Source organism: Ambystoma mexicanum, chromosome 5q, assembly GCF_040938575.1.
Source record: "Ambystoma mexicanum isolate Mex_15411 chromosome 5q, UKY_AmexF1_1, whole genome shotgun sequence".
In the NCBI taxonomy this organism is placed as follows: domain Eukaryota; kingdom Metazoa; phylum Chordata; class Amphibia; order Caudata; family Ambystomatidae; genus Ambystoma; species Ambystoma mexicanum.
Window position 1 is genome coordinate 1,355,890,519 of NC_090933.1, and position 24,390 is coordinate 1,355,914,908.

The window sequence follows — 24,390 nt, forward strand, 5'->3', positions numbered from 1 at the left end:
TGAGTTAACCCCAGGGAGGTAGGGGATGCGAATTACCATAGGTGCATTCAGGCCATGATATCTTGCACCCCCCCACAATCAAAGGCATTGGGGTCTCCAGGGAGGGGTTAGATGGTGCATCTACATTGGTTAGGGGAGGGGCTAGGTGATGCCTCTACATTGGTTAGGACCACAGTAAACATAAAACAGGATGACCACTTGCACTAGTGTGAGTTAACCCCAGGGAGGTAGGGGATGCGAATTACCATAGGTGCATTCAGGCCATGATATCTTGCACCCCCCCACAATCAAAAGGTATGGGGGTGTTCCGGGAGGGGGTAGATGGTGCCTCTACATTTGTTGGGACCAGATTAAACATACAGCAGGATGACCACGTGCGCTAGTGTGAGCTAAACCCCGGGAGGTAGGGGATGCGAATTACCATAGGTGTGTTCAGGCCATGATATCTTGCACCCCCCACAATCAAAAGGTATGGGGGTGTCCAGGGAGAGGTTAGATGGTGCATTGGTTGGGACCAGATTAAACATAAAACAGGATGACCACTTGCGTCAGTGTGAGTTAACCCCAAGGAGGTAGGGGATGCAAACTACCATAGGTGCATTCAGGCCATGACATCTTGCACCCTCCACAATCAAAAGGCATGGGGGTGTCCAGGGAGGGGTTAGATGGTGCATCTACATTGATTGGGACCAGAGTAAACATAAAACAGGATCACCACTTGCACTAGTGTGAATAGCCCCAAGAGAAATAGGGGATGCAAATTACCATAGGTGCATTCAGGCCATCATATCTTGCACCCCCCACAATCAAAAGGCATGGGGGTCTCCAGGGAGGGGCTAGGTGATGCCTCTACATTGGTTAGGACCACAGTAAACATAAAACAGGATGACCACTTGCACTAGTGTGAGTTAACCCCAGGGAGGTAGGGGATGCGAATTACCATAGGTGCATTCAGGCCATGATATCTTGCACCCCCCCACAATCAAAAGGTATGGGGGTGTTCCAGGAGGGGCTAGGGGGACGCCTTTATATTGGTTAGGACCAGAGTAAACATAAAACAGGATGACCACTTGCGCTAGTGTGAATTACCCCAAGTGAAATAGGGGATGCAAATTACCATAGGTGCATTCAGGCCATGATATCTTGCACCCCCCACAATCAAAAGGTATGGGGGTGTTTTCCGGGAAGGGGTAGATGGTGCCTCTACATTTGTTGGGACCAGATTAAACATAAAACAGGATGACCACTTGTGCTAGTGTGAACAGCCCCAAGAGAAATAGGGGATGCAAATTACCATAGGTGCATTCAGGCCATGATATCTTGCACCCCCCACAATCAAAAGGAATGGGGGTGTTCCGGGAGGGGGTAGATGGTGCCTCTACATTTGTTGGGACCAGATTAAACATAAAACAGGATCACCACTTGCGCTAGTGTGAGTTAACCCCAGGGAGGTAGGGGATGCAAACTACCATAGGTGTATTCAGGCCATGATATCTTGCAGCCCCCACAATCAAAAGTCATAGGGGTCTCCAGGGAGGGGCTAGAGGACGCCTCTATATTGGTTAGGACCAGATTAAACATACAGCAGGATGACCACGTGCGCTAGTGTGAGTTAAACCCCGGGAGGTAGGGGATGCGAATTACCATAGGTGTGTTCAGGCCATGATATCTTGCACCCCCCACAATCAAAAGGTATGGGGGTGTCCAGGGAGAGGTTAGATGGTGCATTGGTTGGGACCAGATTAAACATAAAACAGGATGACCACTTGCGTCAGTGTGAGTTAACCCCACGGAGGTAGGGGATGCAAACTACCATAGGTGCATTCAGGCCATGACATCTTGCACCCTCCACAATCAAAAGGTATGGGGGTGTCCAGGGAGGGGTTAGATGGTGCATCTACATTGATTGGGACCAGAGTAAACATAAAACAGGATCAGCACTTGCACTAGTGTGAATAGCCCCAAGAGAAATAGGGGATGCAAATTACCATAGGTGCATTCAGGCCATGATATCTTGCACCCCCCACAATCAAAAGGCATGGGGGTCTCCAGGGAGGGGTTAGATGGTGCATCTACATTGATTGGGACTAGATTAAACATAAAACAGGATGACCACATGCGCTAGTGTGAGTTTACCCCAGGGAGGTAGGGGATGCGAACTACCATAGGTGTGTTCAGGCCATGATATCTTGCACCCCCACAATCGAAAGGTATGGGGGTGTTCCGGGAGGGGGTAGATGGTGCCTCTACATTGGTTTGGACCAGATTAAACATACAGCAGGATGACCACTTGCGTCAATGTGAGTTAACCCCATGGAGGTAGGGGATGAGAATTACCATAGGTGTGTTCAGGCCATGACATCTTGCACCCCCCACAATCAAAAGGTATGTGGGTGTTCAGGGCGAGGTTAGATGGTGCCTCTACATTGGTTGGGACCAGAGTAAACATAAAACAGGATGTGTGTTACAGGTTTTGTGAATTACCATAGTTGCGTTCAGGCCATGATATCATGCACCCCAACAATGAAAAGCTATGGGGTGTCAAGGGAGGAGATAGGTGGTGCCGATACATTGGTAGGGACCAGATTAAACGTCAAACAGGATGACGATTTGTGTCATTGTGAGTTAACCCCAGGGAGACAGGGGATGTGAATTACCATAGTACATGTAGGGGGCTGATGGTGTCTCTCCCAGCATATATATGAGGTGAAAATGGGGTTAAAATAAAAAAGTCAACATTTTGGGGGTCATAGTAATTGGGGAACAGTAATCACATAGATCTGTCTTGGAAGCAGACACAGAATTGATAGTTGTAGCTGTAAAGGGAAGGGGATCTTTCGGTTGGAAATGCCCCATTGTAGTGTGTGATGGCTGAATGCATGAATGCCGAAGAACAGCGCCGCTGAGGAAAAAAGGAAAGGAATTACACAGACTCTCACTAGTCTGCATTTCATCCCCATACAAACAGCCCAAACTTTAGGTAGGGGGCTTGAGCCTCATTAACCCAGTGGTGTTGTATCCATGACATAGTGCAGCCCATACCAGTCACTTGCAGCAGTGTGTGATAGTGTGCACAGTTTACCAAGCCGCGGGTGAACAGGGAGCTTAACACCAATTACGTAAAATACTGTTGACTTCCCTTACCAATAACACATGCTGAAGGGAGACCCTACTGTTGTGATCGGAGGGCCCACTGCGGTGGAGTGCGGGCCCCTCCTAGATCTAGGGCCCTGCTCGCAGGTGGATCGCGCAAGAACGGACACTGGAGACGTCCGCCTGTTCCGGCGCTCCGGCGCAAACTGCCGCCGGGCACCTCCTTTATTAACTGGCGCGCATGCGCCGGCTCGCGGGCCGCGCATGCGCGTTATGTGTACCACGTACACAACATCCCTCCTTTTCCCCCTCAAACAACAAAACATTAAACATGGTGAGCCAACGTGGCTCAAAACGTTTTATACTTAACAGACTTGATTGCTCAGGCTGCTGAGTCCATAATGAAGTCTTGGAACCTTTGTGGGGGGCGGCGCCCTTCCCTGCGGGGGTATCTGGGCGGGCTCCTTTCGAGGTTCTCTGGCCTCCCAGGATCTCCGGGCGGTTCAACGTTTTCCGGCGGCGCTTCTGCCGCCAGCCTTTGGCCGGGATCAGGTTCTTCTTCTGGGGTTATTGGTCCTATGCGTTTGAAGAAGGACACATTTCTGGTCACCGTCCCACGCGCGTTCGCTGCCGTGATCATGGATCCTTTAACGTGAGTTACTCCCATTGGTTGTGTTTCATAGGTCATTGAGAGTTTGCCCTCCGGCTTTCTGTTTCGGACGAGGACGGTGTCTCCTACTGCTATCTCTTTCTCCGGCAGCCTCCGCCTCGCTGTCTCACTCTCGTTTCTCGCGGCCCTGTCTGCTGCCACCTGTGCGTCGTCGATCACCCCTGGGCGTCGTTCTCCCACTTCCGGTATCAACCCTCTGGGTATTCGCTTGAACAGTGCCTCGGCGGGTGCTATTCCGGTGGACTGATGTGGGGTGGACCGGTACTCACGGAGAAAGTCGATGAGGTTGTGGCGCAGGTCTTCCCCACCATTGACAGAGATGCGAAAAATTTTGTTGAGCGTCCGCATGAAACGCTCAACCTCTCCATTGGCCCTCGGCCACAGCGGGGTCACCTTGCGGTGCTTGATGCCACGTTCTGCGTAGTATCTGGCGAAACGCTGCCCTTGGAACGGGGCTCCATTGTCTGAGCAGATCTCAAGTGGGAAGCCGTGGGTGGCGAAAATTTTGTCCATGGCCAGTATGGTGTGATCGCTGGCGGTGGATTCCACGAGTTCCACCTCCGGGTATCTCGACCACTGGTCTGTCACTACTAAGAAGTATAGGCCTCTACCGGTCGAGCCGAAGTCTGTGTGAACAGTACCCCACGGCACGTCGCTCCGTTCCATGGCTCAAATGGGTGGGCCCTTTTCTGCTGGACTCGCGGCTTGGCAGGGGATGCAGGTCCTTACGAATTCAGTCACCCTGTGTTCCAGGTCGGGGAACCAGACCTTCAGCCTTAGGCGCGCCTTCATCTTCGCCATGCCTTGATGCCCTGTGTGGGCTAGCTGGAGGACTCTCGTGACCAGGGACCTGGGGATCACGATCTGGTCACCCCGCAGTAGCAGGCCGTCCGTGGACACCGAGAGCTCGTGTCGAGCCTTCCACAGTATTTGTAGGTCTCTCTGCACTTCTGGGTTTCTTCTGGCGTTGTTCAGGAGGACGTCCCGCCATTCCCCCATGTCTACCGCTCTTTTCACTCGCAGGAATGCCTCGTCAGAGTTCGAGTCATCCGCAATGTCCTCCCTCGACAGGGCCACTGGTACGGACGATTCGACGACGAGATGCACTGCGTCCCCAGCGTCGAATAACTCCACAGGATTCTGGGCGTTTCTCGTGCCTGGGTGGCGGGACAGGTAGTCCGCGGGGTTATGGGTGCCTGGGCGGTACACCAACCTGACGCCGTATTCGATGAGTGACAGCATCCATCTTTCGATACGGGGAGGCGGCTTGGAAGATGTGCCAGACAGGATTGGAATCAGGGGTTTGTGGTCTGTGACTACGACAACCGGTTTGCCGAGGATGTATATCCTGAAGTGTCTGCACCCCCATAGGATGGCAAGGGCCTCTCTCTCAATCTGTGAATAGCGCCTTTCCGTGTCGGTGAGGGCCTTGCTGGCGTACGCTATGGGTCTCATGGCCCCCAGTTCGTCGGCCTGCATGAGGACTGCCCCTAGTCCTACAGGGCTGGCGTCAACAACGATCTCTGATTCCCGGCTGGGGTGGAAATAGGCCATTGTCTCCTGCTCTGACAGAGCCTCTTTGATGGCATTGAAGGATCCTTGTTCAGCCGCTGTCCATTGCCACGGCACGTCATTTCTGGTGAGCGCCCTCAGTGGTTCTGATAGGGAGGCCAGGTCTTTGATGAATCGGCCGCAGTAATTGACCATCCCCAAGAAGCTCCGAACTTCTGCTGGAGATGTGGGTGGAGGTGCATCTCTTATGTCTTTTACTTTTCCAGGGTCTGGGGAGATGCCGCCCGCATGAAAAGTGAACCCGAAGAATTCCAGCCGGTCCTTAAGGAATTTGCACTTTTCTTGGTGCAGGGTTAGGCCTACCGCCTGGAGTCTCTCAAACGTGCGCTCTAGCCTTTTAAGGTGTTCGCTCTCTGACTTGGCGAAGACTAAAATGTCGTCGGACATGTTAATGACACCCTTCAGACCGGACAACGCTCCTCTTATGGCATTCTGGAAGACCTCAGCCGCGGATGAGATCCCAAAGTTAAGTCTCTTGTACTGGTACAACCCCTCGTGCGTCGTGAATGTCGTAATGTACCTCGACTCGGGGTGCAGTTCCAGTTGATGGTAGCCGGATCTGAGGTCCAGTTTGGAGAAGACTTTGGCGCCTTGGAGCTCACCGACGATATCATCCAGGGTGGGTGTGAGGTGGCGCTCCCTTTTGATGGCGGCATTTGGGAGCCTCATGTCCACGCAGATGCGCACGGCCCCTGGTTGTTTCGGCTTTGGGGCTACTACGATGGGCGAAACCCAAGGGGTGGGGCCTTCAACCCGTTCGATGATGTCTCGGTCAATCAGCTGTTGCAACTCCTCCTCCACTTGGGCCCTCAGGTGAAAGGGAATTCGGCGGTGTTTGAGGGCTGTCGGCCTTACAGACTTGTCGATGTGCAGGCGAATAGGGTCTGCGTTCAGTTTGCTGATGCCTTTGAAGAGACTCTCGAACTTGTGTAGCATGCTTTTCAGATCGGCGTGGTATACTCCGAATGTGAAATGGACAATGTCGAGTGCTTCCGACGCTGCACAGCTCAGCAAGGAATGTGGGCTGACGTCGGTGACGAAGAATCTTGCTTTGATGGAGTTTTGCCCATGAGAGACTGGGGCGACAAACGCACCCTGGATGGGTAAGGGAGTGTCTCCACCGAATGCATATATCCTTGCTGTGGATGTTGACAGTTCTGGTGGGCCTGGCAGGGCTACATAATGTTCAGTGGCTAGCACGCAGACTGAAGCTCCGGTGTCAATAAGGATGGGGGTGGGAATGTCATTGATGTTGACGGTGCACGTGGGTTGGCGCCTCGTGCCGGGACCTTTCGCGATGCTGGAGATGAAGAAGACTTCTTCCTCCTCCTCTTCTTCTGTGAGGTCTAGGTCCTGCAGGCCCTGATCAATCGAGGAGATGCCTCTCACTCTGCGAGTACCACCTCGCCCCATTCTCTCTGGTCCTCTCGCTGCTGCAACAGGGGAAGCCGCACGGCACATTCTGGCGAAGTGACCCGGTGTTCCGCACCGGGCGCATGTTCTCGACCTCGCCGGGCAGTCACCGCTGTGGGGGAGGTCATACCCGCAGTACGAGCACGATGGGGCGTTGCTTGGTGTGGACGTGGTGTCAGGCCTTTTCGGCGCCCATCTCGACTTGCTCGCAGCTGACCGTCCTACCGCGAATGCGTCTTCGTTGTGTCCTGGTCGCGAGGCGGCGTCCATTTTCGCGCCTCTGGCCTCCGCTAGCTCATGTGCTCTGCCCAGGTCTAGAATCTGCTGGAGGGTCAGGCCAGGTTCCCTTAATACTTGCCTCCGCAGTTTACCGGAGCTGCACCCCTGAAGTAGTTGGTTGCGGACCATTTCCTCCTCGTTGGCCCATCTGCAGGAGGTCGCCAGGTGTCTCAGGCGGGCGCAGAATTTGTCTAGGGGCTCATCGTCCACTTGTCTCTCAGCACCCATGACAAATCTGTCAAAGTCTACATTGGCCATGAATAGGAAGTGGTCTTTCAGTGCCTGCTTGACCGCGTCGTATGTGACCACGGGGATGACGAGGGAGTCGTAGATCTTGTGGACTTCTGCGCCTGCCGAATAGATCATGGTTGCAATCTTTTCGTCATCATCGTCCACCCCCGATGCCCTAAAGAACATGTCCAGTCTTTTGACCCACAATAGCCACTTCGGGCCTAGCTTGGAAGGGTGGCCAGTGGCATCGAATTCCGGCATGGGGGCAAGGGAGCTGCGAGCTCTGCGGGGGATTGGGGCTGCGGCACCCTCATCGTCAGCACCTTCACCCATTTCAGTGCCACATACTCACAGTTGGCTGTCTCGGTGGAGGGTGGTTTATTTCGGCCTCGTGGTAGGGTTGGGTGCGAAAACCCCCTTCTTTCTTCTCAGTTGCCACAGTCTTGCGCCTGCAGGACTGTGGGCGTTCCAAAAATTGTTCTTTGGTGTCTTCCGACGCCGTTGGCGAGTGGGGCACGAGCACCCTGTTGGGCCGCAACCACTGTCGCCACGTGTGACGGGGAGCAGGTGAAAAGAAAATGGCCGCCGGTGCTCCGTGGGTCCGTGACACGGCAAACTTCCGTTACTCCGTGGTCATCGGGCGCGGAAGTGGACCGTACCTCCTCGTCGCCAGTGTTGTGATCGGAGGGCCCACTGCGGTGGAGTGCGGGCCCCTCCTAGATCTAGGGCCCTGCGCGCAGGTGGATCGCGCAAGAACGTACACTGGAGACGTCCGCCTGTTCCGGCGCTCCGGCGCGAACTGCCGCCGGGCACCACCTTTATTAACTGGCGCGCATGCGCCGGCTCGCGGGCCGCGCATGCGCGTTATGTGTACCACGTACACAACACCTACCGTGCACCCCCCTGCATTATGACAGAGTTGTGTGACTGAGCCCCACCTCCCCCTTTATCCTTAAGAGAGGCTCCTGCAGTGATTCCTTGTGCTTTGATGTTGGAATCAAATATAGAAAGGTTAATTATGCCATAAAACATGTGTAAGTGCTCCATCTACTGTAACAGTACAACCTTTCTTATGATTATACCATTTAAAATAATAACATGTGCGCAAATGTACAACTGAGCGAATGCTAGGCTCCCAGACTTTGCACAGTATTAAAAAAACCCCAACATGGGAAGCCGTATATTATACCATACTGTATGATATTCGGCTTCCCATGACAGAGTGAAGGCCCTGAAACAACGCCCACCTGGTAGCTCTGGCCAATCCCGGAACAGAGATGTTGGAGGGCGGGCTGTAGGCGGGCTATGACATTAGCTTTTCATTTCAGGCTGCATGTATGGCTGTAGCCATCGGGCGGGCTATGACATTAGCTTTTCATTTCGGGCTGCATGTATGGCTGTAGCCATGGGGCGGGCTATGACATTAGCTTTTCATTTCGGGCTGCATGTATGGCTGTAGCCATGGGGCGGGCTATGACATTAGCTTTTCATTTCGGGCTGCATGTATGGCTGTAGCCATGGGGCGGGCTATGACATTAGCTTTTCATTTCGGGCTGCATGTATGGCTGTAGCCATGGGGCGGGCTATGACATTAGCTTTTCATTTCGGGCTGCATGCGTGGCTGTAGCCATGGGGCGGGCTATGACATTAGCTTTTCATTTCGGGCTGCATGCGTGGCTGTAGCCATCAAGTGGGCGTGACTCCGAAGATTGCCGAACACTGCCTCCCACATGCTACCATGGGAGGCAGGATAGCATACAACACCGGTATCGGGAGTAAGCACTGAACACCAGTGTTAAGTGCGTGTCGCCCTCGTGTGGTTTGTCAGTACACTGCACCTGCCTTCGTGATAATAAGCTGCGTGATGGGCGCGGCTGCCTGTCCTGCTGAGATAAAAGGCGGAGACCAGGCCGTTTACGAAGCACCGGCCCCGAATGCGAGCCCACCGAGTCTAGACTTCGACAGGTGAGTTATTGGACAACTTTTCTCTCTGGCGTTATTCTCATTTTCTTAGCCCTTAAAAATTATAAATGCAAGCATTCAACGAAATGTCCCCCAAAGCATGTTTCCTCCAAGAAGTGAATTCATGAAATTGGGGACCTTGAGTGGTTTTAGGTGAAATCGATGCAGGCAACGCTTCAATGTATTCTAGTTCTGTATTCACGGGATACATGGAAAGGCATAGTTTGCTAGGCAACTTTCTATTGAAGACAATCTTTTCCTTTGCTTTTTCGCCAAAACCCCCACCCCCCAAACCCCTACTCCCCTGTAAAGCGACTGTTGGTATCTTTCTAGACCTCTGACCAGTGCTAACCTAGGACCCTACACGGTACGGGAGGTCTATTGATTAGGAATGCTAGGTGATATGCAGTATGTGAGTAACACGGGGGTAGTCTGGCGAAGGCTGGCCGTCAGGTGGTGGGCTCAAGTAGTCCCACCTAGCCAATGTTTCATGGTCTACAGAGCTTTTTATATAAAACGCACACGGCCCAATTCAAGGGATTTTTTTTACAGGGTTCAAAGTGACTTTGAAGTGCTGAAAAGTGACTTTGCACGGCCGACACAAACCCTGATTCATGGAACTGTGCACAGAGTATTTTTGCAATGCAAAGCCAGCGCATAGTCAATGCATAATCATTTGTGCAGCACATAATGACTTTGCACTGCAAAAATATACTTTGCACAGTTCCATGAATCAGGGCTTGTGTAGGCAGTGCAAAGTCACTTGTCAGCAGTGCCTGATGGTGAGTATGTGGGTTGGTGTTTACGGCCTCAGGGCCAGAGTGTGAGATAGTGTATGATGTCAGGGGATTGGTGGAGGAGGAAGTGTGTGAGGTGTGTGGATGCATTTGTGACATAGTGTGCAATGTTTGAGGATCAGTGTCGGTGGTCGATTGTGAGAGCTAAGGGTGAGGAGATGTTGCAATGTCCTGGGTCTCAGGTTCAATGTGAGTTGGTGTTTGATGTCTGGTGGTAAGTGGGTGGGACAGTGTGTGAGGGGAGGGGGTACACTGGGTGCTAGTGAGCACAGTATAATGAAGATGATTCCGTATATGAGTTATGAGGATGTGTTTTGGTGTGTGAAACTTCGTGAGGTCTGAGGGCAAGTGAATCAAAGGAGAGCATCTGTAAGCCCAAGGGTCAGTATGTGAGGTACTGTGTGACGTCAGCAGGTAAAGCAGCGTGCAAGACACGTAAGGAGCCTGGTAAGAGGTAATATGTGAGGACTGAGGGTGAGTGGGTAAGGCAGTGCGTGAGGCATGGGTGTCAGTATGTGAGGTACTGTGTGACGTCAGTGGGTAAAGCAGCGTGCAAGACGTAAGGAGCCTGGTAAGAGGTAATATGTGAGGACTGAGGGTGAGTGGGTAAGGCGGTGCGTGAGGCATGGGTGTCAGTATGTGAGGTACTGTGTGATGTCAGTGGGTAAAGCAGCATGCAAGGCGTAAGGAGCCTGGTAAGAGGTAATGTGTGAGGACTGAGGGTGAGTGGGTAAGGCGGTGCGTGAGGCATGGCTGTCAGTATGTGAGGTACTGTGTGACGTCAGTGGGTAAAGCAGCGTGCAAGACGTAAGGAGCCTGGTAAGAGGTAATATGTGAGGACTGAGGGTGAGTGGGTAAGGCGGTGCGTGAGGCATGATGTCAGTATGTGAGGTACTGTGTGACGTCAGTGGGTAAAGCAGCGTGCAAGGCGTAAGGAGCCTGGTAAGAGGTAATGTGTGAGGACTGAGGGTGAGTGGGTAAGGCGGTGCGTGAGGCATGGGTGTCAGTATGTGAGGTACTGTGTGACGTCAGTGGGTAAAGCAGCGTGCAAGACGTAAGGAGCCTGGTAAGAGGTAATATGTGAGGACTGAGGGTGAGTGGGTAAGGCGGTGCGTGAGGCATGGCTGTCAGTATGTGAGGTACTGTGTGACGTCAGTGGGTAAAGCATCGTGCAAGGCGTAAGGAGCCTGGTAAGAGGTAATATGTGAGGACTGAGGGTGAGTGGGTAAGGCGGTGCGTGAGGCATGGCTGTCAGTATGTGAGGTACTGTGTGACGTCAGTGGGTAAAGCAGCGTGCAAGACGTAAGGAGCCTGCTAAGAGGTAATATGTGAGGACTGAGGGTGAGTGGGTAAGGCGGTGCGTGAGGCATGGCTGTCAGTATGTGAGGTACTGTGTGACGTCAGTGGGTAAAGCAGCATGCAAGGCGTAAGGAGCCTGGTAAGAGGTAATGTGTGAGGACTGAGGGTGAGTGGGTAAGGCAGTGCGTGAGGCATGGCTGTCAGTATGTGAGGTACTGTGTGACATCAGTGGGTAAAGCAGCGTGCAAGGCATAAGGAGCCTGGTAAGAGGTAATATGTGAGGACTGAGGGTGAGTGGGTAAGGCGGTGCGTGAGGCATGGCTGTCAGTATGTGAGGTACTGTGTGACGTCAGTGGGTAAAGCAGTGTGCAAGGCGTAAGGAGCCTGGTAAGAGGTAATATGTGAGGACTGAGGGTGAGTGGGTAAGGCGGTGCGTGAGGCATGGCTGTCAGTATGTGAGGTACTGTGTGATGTCAGTGGGTAAAGCAGCGTGCAAGACGTAAGGAGCCTGGTAAGAGGTAATATGTGAGGACTGAGGGTGAGTGGGTAAGGCGGTGCGTGAGCCATGGCTGTCAGTATGTGAGGTACTGTGTGATGTCAGTGGGTAAAGCAGCGTGCAAGGCGTAAGGAGCCTGGTAAGAGGTAATATGTGAGGACTGAGGGTGAGTGGGTAAGGCGGTGTGTGAGGCATGGCTGTCAGTATGTGAGGTACTGTGTGACGTCAGTGGGTAAATCAGCGTGCAAGACGTAAGGAGCCTGGTAAGAGGTAATATGTGAGGACTGAGGGTGAGTGGGTAAGGCGGTGCGTGAGGCATGGGTGTCAGTATGTGAGGTACTGTGTGACGTCAGTGGGTAAAGCAGCGTGCAAGGCGTAAGGAGCCTGGTAAGAGGTAATATGTGAGGACTGAGGGTGAGTGGGTAAGGCGGTGCGTGAGGCATGGGTGTCAGTATGTGAGGTACTGTGTGACGTCAGTGGGTAAAGCAGCGTGCAAGGCGTAAGGAGCCTGGTAAGAGGTAATATGTGAGGACTGAGGGTGAGTGGGTAAGGCGGTGCGTGAGGCATGAGTGTCAGTATGTGAGGTACTGTGTGACGTCAGTGGGTAAAGCAGCGTGCAAGGCGTAAGGAGCCAGGTAAGAGGTAATATGTGAGGACTGAGGGTGAGTGGGTAAGGCGGTGCGTGAGGCATGGCTGTCAGTATGTGAGGTACTGTGTGACGTCAGTGGGTAAAGCAGCGTGCAAGACATAATGAGCCTGGTAAGAGGTAATATGTGAGGACTGAGGGTGAGTGGGTAAGGCGGTGCGTGAGGCATGGCTGTCAGTATGTGAGGTACTGTGTGATGTCAGTGGGTAAAGCAGCGTGCAAGGCGCAAGGAGCCTGGTAAGGGGTAATATGTGAGGACTGAGGGTGAGTGGGTAAGGCGGTGCATGAGGCATGGCTGTCAGTATGTGAGGTACTGTGTGATGTCAGTGGGTAAAGCAGCGCGCAAGGCGTAAGGAGCCTGGTAAGAGGTAATATGTGAGGACTGAGGGTGAGTGGGTAAGGCGGTGCGTGAGGCATGGCTGTCAGTATGTGAGGTACTGTGTGACGTCAGTGGGTAAAGCAGCGTGCAAGACGTAAGGAGCCTGGTAAGAGGTAATATGTGAGGACTGAGGGTGAGTGGGTAAGGCGGTGCGTGAGGCATGGGTGTCAGTATGTGAGGTACTGTGTGACGTCAGTGGGTAAAGCAGCGTGCAAGACGTAAGGAGCCTGGTAAGAGGTAATATGTGAGGACTGAGGGTGAGTGGGTAAGGCGGTGCGTGAGGCATGGCTGTCAGTATGTGAGGTACTGTGTGACGTCAGTGGGTAAAGCATCGTGCAAGGCGTAAGGAGCCTGGTAAGGGGTAATATGTGAGGACTGAGGGTGAGTGGGTAAGGCGGTGCGTGAGGCATGGCTGTCAGTATGTGAGGTACTGTGTGACGTCAGTGGGTAAAGCAGCGTGCAAGGCGTAAGGAGCCTGGTAAGAGGTAATATGTGAGGACTGAGGGTGAGTGGGTAAGGCGGTGCGTGAGGCATGGCTGTCAGTATGTGAGGTACTGTGTGACGTCAGTGGGTAAAGCAGCGTGCAAGACGTAAGGAGCCTGGTAAGAGGTAATATGTGAGGACTGAGGGTGAGTGGGTAAGGCGGTGCGTGAGGCATGGGTGTCAGTATGTGAGGTACTGTGTGACGACAGTGGGTAAAGCAGCGTGCAAGGCGTAAGGAGCCTGGTAAGAGGTAATATGTGAGGACTGAGGGTGAGTGGGTAAGGCGGTGCGTGAGGGATGGGTGTCAGTATGTGAGGTACTGTGTGACGTCAGTGGGTAAAGCAGCGTGCAAGGCGTAAGGAGCCTGGTAAGAGGTAATATGTGAGGACTGAGGGTGAGTGGGTAAGGCGGTGCGTGAGGCATGGGTGTCAGTATGTGGGGTACTGTGTGACGTCAGTGGGTAAAGCAGCGTGCAAGGCGTAAGGAGCCTGGCAAGAGGTAATATGTGAGGACTGAGGGTGAGTGGGTAAGGCGGTGCGTGAGGCATGGGTGTCAGTATGTGGGGTACTGTGTGATGTCAGTGGGTAAAGCAGCGTGCAAGGCGTAAGGAGCCTGGTAAGAGGTAATATGTGAGGACTGAGGGTGAGTGGGTAAGGCGGTGCGTGAGCCATGGCTGTCAGTATGTGAGGTACTGTGTGATGTCAGTGGGTAAAGCAGCGTGCAAGGCGTAAGGAGCCTGGTAAGAGGTAATATGTGAGGACTGAGGGTGAGTGGGTAAGGCGGTGCGTGAGGCATGGCTGTCAGTATGTGAGGTACTGTGTGACGTCAGTGGGTAAAGCAGCGTGCAAGACGTAAGGAGCCTGGTAAGAGGTAATATGTGAGGACTGAGGGTGAGTGGGTAAGGCGGTGCGTGAGGCATGGGTGTCAGTATGTGAGGTACTGTGTGACGTCAGTGGGTAAAGCAGCGTGCAAGGCGTAAGGAGCCTGGTAAGAGGTAATATGTGAGGACTGAGGGTGAGTGGGTAAGGCGGTGCGTGAGGCATGGCTGTCAGTATGTGAGGTACTGTGTGACGTCAGTGGGTAAAGCAGCGTGCAAGACGTAAGGAGCCTGGTAAGAGGTAATATGTGAGGACTGAGGGTGAGTGGGTAAGGCGGTGCGTGAGGGATGGGTGTCAGTATGTGAGGTACTGTGTGACGTCAGTGGGTAAAGCAGCGTGCAAGGCGTAAGGAGCCTGGTAAGAGGTAATATGTGAGGACTGAGGGTGAGTGGGTAAGGCGGTGCGTGAGGCATGGGTGTCAGTATGTGAGGTACTGTGTGATGTCAGTGGGTAAAGCAGCGTGCAAGGCGTAAGGAGCCTGGTAAGAGGTAATATGTGAGGACTGAGGGTGAGTGGGTAAGGCGGTGCGTGAGGCATGGCTGTCAGTATGTGAGGTACTGTGTGATGTCAGTGGGTAAAGCAGCGTGCAAGGCGTAAGGAGCCTGGTAAGAGGTAATATGTGAGGACTGAGGGTGAGTGGGTAAGGCGGTGCGTGAGGCATGGCTGTCAGTATGTGAGGTACTGTGTGACGTCAGTGTGTAAAGCAGCGTGCAAGGCGTAAGGAGCCTGGTAAGAGGTAATATGTGAGGACTGAGGGTGAGTGGGTAAGGCGGTGCATGAGGCATGGGTGTCAGTATGTGAGGTACTGTGTGACGTCAGTGGGTAAAGCAGCGTGCAAGGCGTAAGGAGCCTGGCAAGAGGTAATATGTGAGGACTGAGGGTGAGTGGGTAAGGCGGTGCGTGAGGCATGGGTGTCAGTATGTGAGGTACTGTGTGATGTCAGTGGGTAAAGCAGCGTGCAAGGCGTAAGGAGCCTGGTAAGAGGTAATTTGTGAGGACTGAGGGTGAGTGGGTAAGGCGGTGCGTGAGGCATGGCTGTCAGTATGTGAGGTACTGTGTGACGTCAGTGGGTAAAGCAGCGTGCAAGACGTAAGGAGCCTGGTAAGAGGTAATATGTGAGGACTGAGGGTGAGTGGGTAAGGCGGTGCGTGAGGCATGGCTGTCAGTATGTGAGGTACTGTGTGACGTCAGTGGGTAAAGCAGCGTGCAAGGCGTAAGGAGCCTGGTAAGAGGTAATATGTGAGGACTGAGGGTGAGTGGGTAAGGCGGTGCGTGAGGCATGGCTGTCAGTATGTGAGGTACTGTGTGATGTCAGTGGGTAAAGCAGCATGCAAGACGTAAGGAGCCTGGTAAGAGGTAATATGTGAGGACTGAGGGTGAGTGGGTAAGGCGGTGCGTGAGGCATGGCTGTCAGTATGTGAGGTACTGTGTGATGTCAGTGGGTAAAGCAGCGTGCAAGGCGTAAGGAGCCTGGTAAGAGGTAATATGTGAGGACTGAGGGTGAGTGGGTAAGGCGGTGCGTGAGGCATGGCTGTCAGTATGTGAGGTACTGTGTGACGTCAGTGGGTAAAGCAGCGTGCAAGACGTAAGGAGCCTGGTAAGAGGTAATATGTGAGGACTGAGGGTGAGTGGGTAAGGCGGTGCGTGAGGCATGGGTGTCAGTATGTGAGGTACTGTGTGACGTCAGTGGGTAAAGCAGCGTGCAAGGCGTAAGGAGCGTGGTAAGAGGTAATATGTGAGGACTGAGGGTGAGTGGGTAAGGCGGTGCGTGAGGCATGGGTGTCAGTATGTGAGGTACTGTGTGACGTCAGTGGGTAAAGCAGCGTGCAAGGCGTAAGGAGCCTGGTAAGAGGTAATATGTGAGGACTGAGGGTGAGTGGGTAAGGCGGTGCGTGAGGCATGGGTGTCAGTATGTGAGGTACTGTGTGACGTCAGTGGGTAAAGCAGCGTGCAAGGCGTAAGGAGCCTGGTAAGAGGTAATATGTGAGGACTGAGGGTGAGTGGGTAAGGCGGTGCGTGAGGCATGGCTGTCAGTATGTGAGGTACTGTGTGACGTCAGTGGGTAAAGCAGCGTGCGAGACGTAAGGAGCCTGGTAAGAGGTAATATGTGAGGACTGAGGGTGAGTGGGTAAGGCGGTGCGTGAGGCATGGCTGTCAGTATGTGAGGTACTGTGTGACGTCAGTGGGTAAAGCAGCGTGCAAGACGTAAGGAGCCTGGTAAGAGGTAATATGTGAGGACTGAGGGTGAGTGGGTAAGGCGGTGCGTGAGGCATGGCTGTCAGTATGTGAGGTACTGTGTGATGTCAGTGGGTAAAGCAGCGTGCAAGGCGTAAGGAGCCTGGTAAGAGGTAATATGTGAGGACTGAGGGTGAGTGGGTAAGGCGGTGCGTGAGGCATGGCTGTCAGTATGTGAGGTACTGTGTGACGTCAGTGGGTAAAGCAGCGTGCAAGACGTAAGGAGCCTGGTAAGAGGTAATATGTGAGGACTGAGGGTGAGTGGGTAAGGCGGTGCGTGAGGCATGGGTGTCAGTATGTGAGGTACTGTGTGACGTCAGTGGGTAAAGCAGCGTGCAAGGCGTAAGGAGCCTGGTAAGAGGTAATATGTGAGTACTGAGGGTGAGTGGGTAAGGCGGTGCGTGAGGCATTGGTGTCAGTATGTGAGGTACTGTGTGACGTCAGTGGGTAAAGCAGCATGCAAGGCGTAAGGAGCCTGTTAAGAGGTAATATGTGAGGACTGAGGGTGAGTGGGTAAGGCTGTGCGTGAGGCATGGGTGTCAGTATGTGAGGTACTGAGTGACGTCAGTGGGTAAAGCAGCGTGCAAGGCGTAAGGAGCCTGGTAAGAGGTAATATGTGAGGACTGAGGGTGAGTGGGTAAGGCGGTGCGTGAGGCATGGCTGTCAGTATGTGAGGTACTGTGTGACGTCAGTGGGTAAAGCAGCGTGCAAGACGTAAGGAGCCTGGTAAGAGGTAATATGTGAGGACTGAGGGTGAGTGGGTAAGGCGGTGCGTGAGGCATGGGTGTCAGTATGTGAGGTACTGTGTGACGACAGTGGGTAAAGCAGCGTGCAAGACGTAAGGAGCCTGGTAAGAGGTAATATGTGAGGTCTGAGGGTGAGTGGGTAAGGCGGTGCGTGAGGGATGGGTGTCAGTATGTGAGGTACTGTGTGACGTCAGTGGGTAAAGCAGCGTGCAAGGCGTAAGGAGCCTGGTAAGAGGTAATATGTGAGGACTGAGGGTGAGTGGGTAAGGCGGTGCGTGAGGCATGGGTGTCAGTATGTGAGGTACTGTGTGACGTCAGTGGGTAAAGCAGCGTGCAAGGCATAAGGAGCCTGGCAAGAGGTAATATGTGAGGACTGAGGGTGAGTGGGTAAGGCGGTGCGTGAGGCATGGGTGTCAGTATGTGATGTACTGTGTGATGTCAGTGGGTAAAGCAGCGTGCAAGGCGTAAGGAGCCTGGTAAGAGGTAATATGTGAGGACTGAGGGTGAGTGGGTAAGGCGGTGCGTGAGGCATGCTGTCAGTATGTTTGGTACTGTGTGATGTCAGTGGGTAAATCAGCGTGCAAGGCGTAAGGAGCCTGGTAAGAGGTAATATGTGAGGACTGAGGGTGAGTGGGTAAGGCGGTGCGTGAGGCATGGCTGTCAGTATGTGAGGTACTGTGTGACGTCAGTGGGTAAAGCAGCGTGCAAGAAGTAAGGAGCCTGGTAAGAGGTAATATGTGAGGACTGAGGGTGAGTGGGTAAGGCGGTGCGTGAGGCATGGCTGTCAGTATGTGAGGTACTGTGTGACGTCAGTGGGTAAAGCAGCGTGCAAGACGTAAGGAGCCTGGTAAGAGGTAATATGTGAGGACTGAGGGTGAGTGGGTAAGGCGGTGCATGAGGCATGGGTGTCAGTATGTGAGGTACTGTGTGACGACAGTGGGTAAAGCAGCGTGCAAGGCGTAAGGAGCCTGGTAAGAGGTAATATGTGAGGACTGAGGGTGAGTGGGAAAGGCGGTGCGTGAGGGATGGGTGTCAGTATGTAAGGTACTGTGTGACGTCAGTGGGTAAAGCAGCGTGCAAGGCGTAAGGAGCCTGGTAAGAGGTAATATGTGAGGACTGAGGGTGAGTGGGTAAGGCGGTGCGTGAGGCATGGGTGTCAGTATGTGAGGTACTGTTTGATGTCAGTGGGTAAAGCAGCGTGCAAAGCGTAAGGAGCCTGGTAAGAGGTAATATGTGAGGACTGAGGGTGAGTGGGTAAGGCGGTGCGTGAGGCATGGCTGTCAGTATGTGAGGTACTGTGTGATGTCAGTGGGTAAAGCAGCGTGCAAGGCGTAAGGAGCCTGGTAAGAGGTAATATGTGAGGACTGAGGGTGAGTGGGTAAGGCGCTGCGTGAGGCATGGGTGTCAGTATGTGAGGTACTGTTTGATGTCAGTGGGTAAAGCAGCGTGCAAAGCGTAAGGAGCCTGGTAAGAGGTAATATGTGAGGACTGAGGGTGAGTGGGTAAGGCGGTGCGTGAGGCATGGCTGTCAGTATGTGAGGTACTGTGTGACGTCAGTGGGTAAAGCAGCGTGCAAGAAGTAAGGAGCCTGGTAAGAGGTAATATGTGAGGACTGAGGGTGAGTGGGTAAGGCGGTGCGTGAGGCATGGCTGTCAGTATGTGAGGTACTGTGTGACGTCAGTGGGTAAAGCAGCGTGCAAGACGTAAGGAGCCTGGTAAGAGGTAATATGTGAGGACTGAGGGTGAGTGGGTAAGGCGGTGCATGAGGCATGGGTGTCAGTATGTGAGGTACTGTGTGACGACAGTGGGTAAAGCAGCGTGCAAGGCGTAAGGAGCCTGGTAAGAGGTAATATGTGAGGACTGAGGGTGAGTGGGAAAGGCGGTGCGTGAGGGATGGGTGTCAGTATGTAAGGTACTGTGTGACGTCAGTGGGTAAAGCAGCGTGCAAGGCGTAAGGAGCCTGGTAAGAGGTAATATGTGAGGACTGAGGGTGAGTGGGTAAGGCGGTGCGTGAGGCATGGGTGTCAGTATGTGAGGTACTGTTTGATGTCAGTGGGTAAAGCAGCGTGCAAAGCGTAAGGAGCCTGGTAAGAGGTAATATGTGAGGACTGAGGGTGAGTGGGTAAGGCGGTGCGTGAGGCATGGCTGTCAGTATGTGAGGTACTGTGTGATGTCAGTGGGTAAAGCAGCGTGCAAGGCGTAAGGAGCCTGGTAAGAGGTAATATGTGAGGACTGAGGGTGAGTGGGTAAGGCGCTGCGTGAGGCATGGGTGTCAGTATGTGAGGTACTGTTTGATGTCAGTGGGTAAAGCAGCGTGCAAAGCGTAAGGAGCCTGGTAAGAGGTAATATGTGAGGACTGAGGGTGAGTGGGTAAGGCGGTGCGTGAGGCATGGCTGTCAGTATGTGAGGTACTGTGTGATGTCAGTGGGTAAAGCAGCGTGCAAGGCGTAAGGAGCCTGGTAAGAGGTAATATGTGAGGACTGAGGGTGAGTGGGTAAGGCGGTGCGTGAGGCATGGCTGTCAGTATGTGAGGTACTGTGTGACGTCAGTGGGTAAAGCAGCGTGCAAGGCATAAGGAGCCTGGTAAGAGATAATATGTGAGGACTGAGGGTGAGTGGGTAAGGCAGTGCGTGAGGCATGGGTGTCAGTATGTGAGGTACTGTGTGACGTCAGTGGGTAAAGCAGCGTGCAAGGCGTAAGGAGCCTGGCAAGAGGTAATATGTGAGGACTGAGGGTGAGTGGGTAAGGCGGTGCGTGAGGCATGGGTGTCAGTATGTGAGGTACTGTGTGATGTCAGTGGGTAAAGCAGCGTGCAAGGCGTAAGGAGCCTGGTAAGAGGTAATATGTGAGGACTGAGGGTGAGTGGGTAAGGCGGTGCGTGAGGCATGGCTGTCAGTATTTGAGGTACTGTGTGATGTCAGTGGGTAAAGCAGCGTGCAAGGCGTAAGGAGCCTGGTAAGAGGTAATATGTGAGGACTGAGGGTGAGTGGGTAAGGCGGTGCGTGAGGCATGGCTGTCAGTATGTGAGGTACTGTGTGACGTCAGTGGGTAAAGCAGCATGCAAGATGTAAGGAGCCTGGTAAGAGGTAATATGTGAGGACTGAGGGTGAGTGGGTAAGGCGGTGCGTGAGGCATGGGTGTCAGTATGTGAGGTACTGTGTGACGTCAGTGGGTAAAGCAGCGTGCAAGACGTAAGGAGCCTGGTAAGAGGTAATATGTGAGGACTGAGGGTGAGTGGGTAAGGCGGTGCGTGAGGCATGGGTGTCAGTATGTGAGGTACTGTGTGACGTCAGTGGGTAAAGCAGCGTGCAAGACGTAAGGAGCCTGGTAAGAGGTAATATGTGAGGACTGAGGGTGAGTGGGTAAGGCGGTGCGTGAGGCATGGCTGTCAGTATGTGAGGTACTGTGTGATGTCAGTGGGTAAAGCAGCGTGCAAGACGTAAGGAGCCTGGTAAGAGGTAATATGTGAGGACTGAGGGTGAGTGGGTAAGGCGGTGCGTGAGGCATGGCTGTCAGTATGTGAGGTACTGTGTGATGTCAGTGGGTAAAGCAGCGTGCAAGACGTAAGGAGCCTGGTAAGAGGTAATATGTGAGGACTAAGGGTGAGTGGGTAAGGAAGTGCGCGAGGCATGGCTGTCAGTATGTGAGGTACTGTGTGACGTCAGTGGGTAAAGCAGCGTGCAAGGCGTAAGGAGCCTGGTAAGAGGTAATATGTGAGGACTGAGGGTGAGTGGGTAAGGCAGTGCGTGAGGCATGGGTGTCAGTATGTGAGGTACTGTGTGACGTCAGTGGGTAAAGCAGCGTGCAAGGTGTAAGGAGCCTGGCAAGAGGTAATATGTGAGGACTGAGGGTGAGTGGGTAAGGCGGTGCGTGAGGGATGGGTGTCAGTATGTGAGGTACTGTGTGACGTCAGTGGGTAAAGCAGCGTGCAAGGCGTAAGGAGCCTGGTAAGAGGTAATATGTGAGGACTGAGGGTGAGTGGGTAAGGCGGTGCGTGAGGCATGGCTGTCAGTATTTGAGGTACTGTGTGATGTCAGTGGGTAAAGCAGCGTGCAAGGCGTAAGGAGCCTGGTAAGAGGTAATATGTGAGGACTGAGGGTGAGTGGGTAAGGCGGTGCGTGAGGCATGGCTGTCAGTATGTGAGGTACTGTGTGACGTCAGTGGGTAAAGCAGCGTGCAAGATGTAAGGAGCCTGGTAAGAGGTAATATGTGAGGACTGAGGGTGAGTGGGTAAGGCGGTGCGTGAGGCATGGGTGTCAGTATGTGAGGTAATGTGTGACGTCAGTGGGTAAAGCAGCGTGCAAGACGTAAGGAGCCTGGTAAGAGGTAATATGTGAGGACTGAGGGTGAGTGGGTAAGGCGGTGCGTGAGGCATGGGTGTCAGTATGTGAGGTACTGTGTGACGTCAGTGGGTAAAGCAGCGTGCAAGACGTAAGGAGCCTGGTAAGAGGTAATATGTGAGGACTGAGGGTGAGTGGGTAAGGCGGTGCGTGAGGCATGGCTGTCAGTATGTGAGGTACTGTGTGATGTCAGTGGGGAAAGCAGCGTGCAAGACGTAAGGAGCCTGGTAAGAGGTAATATGTGAGGACTGAGGGTGAGTGGGTAAGGCGGTGCGTGAGGCATGGCTGTCAGTATGTGAGGTACTGTGTGATGTCAGTGGGTAAAGCAGCGTGCAAGACGTAAGGAGCCTGGTAAGAGGTAATATGTGAGGACTAAGGGTGAGTGGGTAAGGAAGTGCGCGAGGCATGGCTGTCAGTATGTGAGGTACTGTGTGACGTCAGTGGGTAAAGCAGCGTGCAAGGCGTAAGGAGCCTGGTAAGAGGTAATATGTGAGGACTGAGGGTGAGTGGGTAAGGCAGTGCGTGAGGCATGGGTGTCAGTATGTGAGGTACTGTGTGACGTCAGTGGGTAAAGCAGCGTGCAAGGCGTAAGGAGCCTGGCAAGAGGTAATATGTGAGGACTGAGGGTGAGTGGGTAAGGCGGTGCGTGAGGCATGGCTGTCAGTATGTGAGGTACTGTGTGACGTCAGTGGGTAAAGCAGCGTGCAAGGCGTAAGGAGCCTGGCAAGAGGTAATATGTGAGGACTGAGGGTGAGTGGGTAAGGCGGTGCGTGAGGCATGGCTGTCAGTATGTGAGGTACTGTGTGATGTCAGTGGGTAAAGCAGCGTGCAAGACGTAAGGAGCCTGGTAAGAGGTAATATGTGAGGACTAAGGGTGAGTGGGTAAGGAAGTGCGCGAGGCATGGCTGTCAGTATGTGAGGTACTGTGTGACGTCAGTGGGTAAAGCAGCGTGCAAGGCGTAAGGAGCCTGGTAAGAGGTAATATGTGAGGACTGAGGGTGAGTGGGTAAGGCAGTGCGTGAGGCATGGGTGTCAGTATGTGAGGTACTGTGTGACGTCAGTGGGTAAAGCAGCGTGCAAGGTGTAAGGAGCCTGGCAAGAGGTAATATGTGAGGACTGAGGGTGAGTGGGTAAGGCGGTGCGTGAGGGATGGGTGTCAGTATGTGAGGTACTGTGTGACGTCAGTGGGTAAAGCAGCGTGCAAGGCGTAAGGAGCCTGGTAAGAGGTAATATGTGAGGACTGAGGGTGAGTGGGTAAGGCGGTGCGTGAGGCATGGCTGTCAGTATTTGAGGTACTGTGTGATGTCAGTGGGTAAAGCAGCGTGCAAGGCGTAAGGAGCCTGGTAAGAGGTAATATGTGAGGACTGAGGGTGAGTGGGTAAGGCGGTGCGTGAGGCATGGCTGTCAGTATGTGAGGTACTGTGTGACGTCAGTGGGTAAAGCAGCGTGCAAGATGTAAGGAGCCTGGTAAGAGGTAATATGTGAGGACTGAGGGTGAGTGGGTAAGGCGGTGCGTGAGGCATGGATGTCAGTATGTGAGGTAATGTGTGACGTCAGTGGGTAAAGCAGCGTGCAAGACGTAAGGAGCCTGGTAAGAGGTAATATGTGAGGACTGAGGGTGAGTGGGTAAGGCGGTGCGTGAGGCATGGGTGTCAGTATGTGAGGTACTGTGTGACGTCAGTGGGTAAAGCAGCGTGCAAGACGTAAGGAGCCTGGTAAGAGGTAATATGTGAGGACTGAGGGTGAGTGGGTAAGGCGGTGCGTGAGGCATGGCTGTCAGTATGTGAGGTACTGTGTGATGTCAGTGGGTAAAGCAGCGTGCAAGACGTAAGGAGCCTGGTAAGAGGTAATATGTGAGGACTGAGGGTGAGTGGGTAAGGCGGTGCGTGAGGCATGGCTGTCAGTATGTGAGGTACTGTGTGATGTCAGTGGGTAAAGCAGCGTGCAAGACGTAAGGAGCCTGGTAAGAGGTAATATGTGAGGACTAAGGGTGAGTGGGTAAGGAAGTGCGCGAGGCATGGCTGTCAGTATGTGAGGTACTGTGTGACGTCAGTGGGTAAAGCAGCGTGCAAGGCGTAAGGAGCCTGGTAAGAGGTAATATGTGAGGACTGAGGGTGAGTGGGTAAGGCAGTGCGTGAGGCATGGGTGTCAGTATGTGAGGTACTGTGTGACGTCAGTGGGTAAAGCAGCGTGCAAGGCGTAAGGAGCCTGGCAAGAGGTAATATGTGAGGACTGAGGGTGAGTGGGTAAGGCGGTGCGTGAGGCATGGGTGTCAGTATGTGAGGTACTGTGTGATGTCAGTGGGTAAAGCAGCGTGCAAGGAGTAAGGAGCCTGGTAAGAGGTAATATGTGAGGACTGAGGGTGAGTGGGTAAGGCGGTGCGTGAGGCATGGGTGTCAGTATGTGAGGTACTGTGTGACGTCAGTGGGTAAAGCAGCGTGCAAGACGTAAGGAGCCTGGTAAGAGGTAATATGTGAGGACTGAGGGTGAGTGGGTAAGGCGGTGCGTGAGGCATGGCTGTCAGTATGTGAGGTACTGTGTGATGTCAGTGGGTAAAGCAGCGTGCAAGACGTAAGGAGCCTGGTAAGAGGTAATATGTGAGGACTGAGGGTGAGTGGGTAAGGCGGTGCGTGAGGCATGGCTGTCAGTATGTGAGGTACTGTGTGATGTCAGTGGGTAAAGCAGCGTGCAAGACGTAAGGAGCCTGGTAAGAGGTAATATGTGAGGACTAAGGGTGAGTGGGTAAGGAAGTGCGTGAGGCATGGCTGTCAGTATGTGAGATCTTAGGGTCAGTGGGTAAAGCAGTGTGCAAGGTGTAAGGAGCCTGGTAAGAGGTAATATGTGAGGACTGAGGGTGAGTGGGTAAGGCGG

At 53.4% G+C, this 24,390-nt stretch overlaps 1 protein-coding gene across 1 annotated transcript in view; it reads left to right on the top strand.

Annotated features, from left to right (window-relative positions):
• The first annotated feature begins 8,579 nt into the window (after positions 1-8,579).
• The window catches only part of LOC138498142 (uncharacterized), a 307,816-nt gene continuing 292,005 nt past the window's right edge, over positions 8,580-24,390 (top strand). The window contains exon 1 of the mRNA XM_069622020.1: positions 8,580-9,223. The gene's annotated coding sequence lies outside the window, so the exon portion shown is untranslated. The remainder of the gene's footprint in view (positions 9,224-24,390) is intronic.